A 5698-nucleotide genomic window follows, 5' to 3' on the forward strand; every position below is an offset into this window, starting at 1 on the left:
AAGCAATTCTGCTTTTAAGAATGTATACATATATTTGAATGACTGTGCAAGGACATGTATATCAGGCTATCAGTTGCGGCATTGTTGACAGTAGCAAATGACTGAAAACACATTAAATGCCAATAAATATGTTAAGTGGTTGACATTGTCAAGGAAAATAATCCATAATCAATCTATAAATGAAAATTTGGGTGAGTTTATTCTGAGCTTAAATCTGAGGATTATAACCCAGGGCCTTTCTTCCCAAAGGAAGAAAGGGCACCAAAGAAGTGGGGTGCACAGAGTGGTTATATACCCCCAGAGAGGATGTTTCACATAGGATTGAAATGTCCCTTTTACCGTAGTCGCGAGACTGCTCTGTCCGCACAGCGATTGATGGAAACAGCAGGTAGGTCTTCTGTCTCAGTGAACGCAGCAGGGCGGCAGTCTGTTGTCTCCAGCTGAGTGGTCACAGGTGAGCTGGGTGGTCAAAGGTGAGTGCAGCAATCAGTTCCTAGCCTAAGGAAAGATGCTTATCCCTAAGGAAATGCCAATGTGGGGGGAAGTTGCACCTTTATCTCGAGGGCCTTTGTTCTTGCCACAGGAAATGTCTAAGCAGATATGCAATGCGTGCTCAACAGCCACAGTCAGGCCCTTTTGGAAAAAACAAGGTCAGGCCGAATTAGGTTTATACCAAATGGCTTGCTCATATACTCCAATATATCCTATTGCTTGCCATTTTTATTTGTCAAACACAAGCTGGGAATGTAGTCTCGCTTTCTGGTTGGAAAGAGGAGAGTGTATTTTGGTGGACTGCCATCAGCCTCTGCAACACTCTGACTACCTTAGATTTTCTCTGTAACCTAGGTTGCTTTTCCCTTCCTCTCATACATCTGTATTCTATTTGACACTCATCCATACTCAATTTTAGCAAGTTTCTTTTTTTATGAAGATGTCATAGACTTATTGAAGCTGAAAGGAACCTTAGAAATATTCTCATACAATTTTCTCATTTTGTGGATGGGACAATGGTGAATTACAAGATAAATGATTTTCTAGTGTGGCATAGCTTATAAATGGTGGAGTTGGACTGACCCAAGCCAGTACAGTTTCCATCTGCCACTGAACTCCTGTGTAACCATGACTAAAAGGAAAGGGACACTATGTCTGTAATCATTGCAGATAATTGTTGCAAGATTAAAGACTTGTGCTTTTGAAATTAAACACTGTTTATCTATTAAACAAAAATTACTCCTGTTGAAGGGGATGGAATGATATAAATATACATTGCAATTAATTTTATATGAAATTCATAAAGTAAGTGAGCACAGGTAAGTATTTCAAATTCATGTATATTTGTAATACCAGGAGCTCTCTGACCCCTAAAATTTGCACCATAATCAAGAACTGCCAAACACTATGTGAGGCCATGCCTCCCTCTGGAAGGACCACGGTGCCCTCTGCAGCTTTAGCAGAAATGAATACAGTTTGGGGGAAAAAATAATGAGAACACCAACATGCAAGTATGTGCAATTAACATGCCTCAGAAATTCACTTTACCTTCTTGAATTGAATGAAGATATTTATGTAAAGATCATATTTTAAGCAAAGTATACTACAGCCTGTATAGCAGGTACCTATTTATATAAAAAGATATGCAATACAGAAAAAGATACATATAGGTCCATATCTACAGATTAATTTGAGGGTAACACTCTAGGAAATGGCACAGTTGCCTTTGGCGAGACAAACTGGCACTCAGGGATCAGATGTGGGAATATTTACTTTTCACTGTGCTTCTTCTTGTACTACTTAAATTTTTTATCACATGCATGTATTAATCTTTCAGGCAAGAAAAATGTTAACCAACAAAAATTTTAATTACCACTTAGAGCAATAGCTTGCATCCAAATTTCAAGCCTCCCTCTCCAGAAGTTCCATAACTGAAGTTCTTTAATCTGTTCAAAACAAGACAACAGGCCCAAAATGGAGTCACTTATACTAAGCCCCACGTCATCAAACCAAGACTTAACTTAATTACAGGTTCAGCTTTCCCAGAGAAGGAACTTTACACCAGTCAACCAGGAATCACCCCACCAGCACTAGTTAGGTAATCTGCCTGATAGGCCCCTTCCATCCTCTAAAGGAAAGTGACTTTTCAATAACTAATTTGCTTGCCTAGTATAACTTCCTTGTCCCCACTCCCTTCAGCCTATAAAGGTTTTTCATCTTGTACAGCCCCTCGGGGCTCCTTTCTACGTGCTACATTGGATGCTGCCCAATTCAAATTGATTTCTGCTCAAATAAACTCTTAAAATTTTTAAGTATCCCTAAGTTTGTCTTTTAACAGTTCTGTACCTGTTGACAGTCCTGGTGTTAAATGAGGGAAGTGAGGGAGACCCTGAAGGTGCCTGCCCCCGAGAAATGAGCAACCAGGTGGGTGTGTGTGGAGCCCCTTGAGCTCACTGCTTTCTCGCTGCCTCTGGAGGTGGTTGTTAAGTCCTTCTGGGATCCTAGCTCTGCAGCTCTTGCATTATGAGTTTTCAAACTTTATTTGAACATTTCTTTTTCCAGACTGGGTCTGGAAACTGACGGGAGTCAGATTGGGTCCGACTTACAAGCTGGGCGGTACAGGGGCGGGGGAGGGGGTGGCTGGCCCTGTTGTCCAGTGGTTGGGTTCACGCCTCCGCTTTGGCAGCCCAGGGTCTCTCGGTTCTGATCCTGGGCACGGCGGTGGCACTGCTGGTAGGGCCATGCTGAGGTGGCGTCCCACATGCCACAGCTGGAGGGACCTGCAGCTGAAGGTATACAAGTATGTACCGGGGGGCTTTGGGAAGAAAAAGGGAAAATAAAATCTAAAAAAAAAAAAACCTGGGCTGGGTCTGGGTCTGGACTGGACGTGACTTAAGCTGGACTGGGTCCAGTGTGAGGCCTTGAGTGGATAAAATTTTCTTTCAAGGATGGGCAAGTAAGTTAACCTTGCCAAAGACAGTCTTGAATTATAGTGGCCATGGTGGAGAACTTTTAACCTAGCTAAGATTATCCATTTAGAAGATGCCCTGGTGAAAAAGGGGTCTCAGCCAAACACAAAACACGAAGAGGGAAAATTATTTTTCCTCCTCTACTGTGTCTGGTACCAGGATGAGGCCTGCTGGGACACCCCACTCGCTCCAGAGCCTGCAGACAGGATCCAGGAAAACTGGTAGAAGCTGCCAAAGGGTGAGAATTCTTACCAAAGTCACCCTCCAGATCTCTATCTGTGGTGCCTGGTTGAGAGAGGAAGGTAAAATTTCACATTATTCCTTCTATTCCAAACTCAGATTGGCAGGACAAAACATTTGTAAGAATTAGATCTTGACTGAAAGTATGAATCTGCTTTCAGGTACCCATTGGTTGTTGATCCTTTCCCTCCTAGGGATAACTATTGCCTTATTGTTTGTCTCCTTTAGTGGCCAGAGAAATTGGCCTGGCAATCATCGGGTTGTGGACCCCTACAATAAGGCAAGACAGAAATGTAGGTTGCACTCCATCTGCAGCTAGATATGGCTGGATAGAAATATGGGTTGCACCCCATCTGCAGCTAGATATGGCTGGACAGAAATGTGGGTTGCACCCCATCTGCAGCTGGACATGGCTGGACAGAAATGTGGGTTGCACTCCACTTGCAGCTGGGATTCTACCCACTGTTGCCAGCTCTCAGGGGAATTATTTCTTTCTTGCTTTGATTATCTTGGAGAGTGGCTCTGGATCCTGAGAAGGTAGTATCTTTTTTTCCTCTTTGAGGACACCTCTTGTGTCCATGGAGTTGTTCAGTACTGCCAGGAATATTTACTATTTGCCCTGGCTGAAATCTGACAAGATATTCAAAAGGATTTTTTTAAGTATCTCTATGGTCAAAAGTTGGCCCAATAAGAAGCTGATATTTAGAGCCTGATAGAAAACAATTTTTTTAGGCCTTCTCCCCTAAGCTAGAATGAAACTATATACCCAGAGGGAAAGAAGAGCATTCTGAAATCTTTGTGGAAGAATTTACTAAAATATTCCAAAGACACACAGCTCTAACTCTAGAACATAGGGATCTTTTGTTTTCCATCTTAGTTGATGATCTTCTCCCTGATATAAAGAAGCAAACTGAGGATAATGTGCTTGGTAGATGGGGTCCCTCCTTGATATTAATCTGGTTGCAATCCCATTCTCTGAGAAATTAAAAACAACCATACTTGTCTTACAAATTGAGTCTTTACAAGAACAGAAGTGTGGATCTAGAAACAATTCAAAGCCCATCTCTCTTTTTTACCAATCCAAAACCTCCGATATTCATCTCAGAAGGCTTGCAGATATTCTAAAGGATCTGGGCTTCAGAAACAAAAGTCCTTCTAAGTGGAACTTGTATTCTTTCTCTGTGCCTTTTGAAATGTAAATATTCTACCTGGTCTTCTCTAGGAACCAAGGTCATTCATATCAGAAGAAAGAAAAAGAAAAGGCAATTTTGAAAACTAGGCTTATTGAAAATCTCTTCCACAAATAATAGTAAAAAGCTTTAGCCATCTGAGCAGTTAATTTACTCCCTCTGCCAGAAACACAACTTGGATGAAACTGATTTTTTTATAAACTAGTGAGTCTTGCATTACCATACCTGTCTCTCAGCTAAAATTTTAAGATAAAAGCTAGGAGATCTTTGTTTGATCTGTTTGCGTGTTTATGCTTGTCTATGTATGTATGTTATAAATCTGTATTTTTTTCTACCTCCAGATGGTATTAATGAGGGTTTTAGGCTGGTTAATTTTAAAACTGAAGATGAGAAGCAGGCTCCGAGGAGCAGGAGAGGAGTTTGCTTGCCCTTTGTTGGGAAACATTTACATTTGTAAGGGAAACCTCCATCTGTAAAGATGCCTCCTCTCTGTGTCAGGAAGAAGGCAGGATGGCCTTATCTCTGGGAACTCTTAATGGGGAAGGCAAGGACTTAAGTTGGTTACTGTTTGACAACCTCATGTAACTGATTTAGGGTGGTGGCTTCTGGCCTTTACTGAATCCGATTTGATTCTTATCTAAAAGTTGTGGGACCACCCAATGGCCAGACCCCACCTGCACTGATAACATTTTAACTTTTTTACATGTTCTTTCCTTTGTCTTGTAAAGAGATGGCTCACATACCTATGCCTTAAATTTAGCCTTACTCTCCACCCATGTTTGTAGCAGAAGTGGCAGCAGCAGCTCCTCTTGCCCATGGGTCCTGTCCCCACACAGCAGCTCTGACTGCCCATGGATCCTGTCCCCATGCTATTCCACACTATTCTCTAAATAAAAGAACACTACTGCCAGACCTTGAGAATCCAAGAAATCTTTCTTTCGACTCCTCGGCTCACCAACCCCGCATCGGTATTGCCAAAATTAATTTGTAAAGAGCTCTATTTAGTTGGCTTAAAGGCAAACAAGAGTTTATATAAATCAAGTGTACTCTCAAAAATATAGAAACTAACCCAAATGTTTTTCAATTTCATGTGATCTAGAATAATCTTCAGTAAATAAAAGCTAGTTTAAGTTTTTTGGTTTAATTAAAACAGGCATGTCTTGAGAGTTATCAGCATTAAATATAAAACTTTTATTCTACCTAGGTTTAGCAAAAGTCAAATAAGCTCATGTGCTCTCTGTTACAGAATTTGTCAGCAAGAAAGATAACTTAAGATGATGATTAGCTGTGTAATATCTTGTGAAGTTT

This window comes from Equus asinus, unplaced genomic scaffold (assembly GCF_041296235.1).
Source record: "Equus asinus isolate D_3611 breed Donkey unplaced genomic scaffold, EquAss-T2T_v2 contig_803, whole genome shotgun sequence".
NCBI lineage: Eukaryota > Metazoa > Chordata > Mammalia > Perissodactyla > Equidae > Equus > Equus asinus.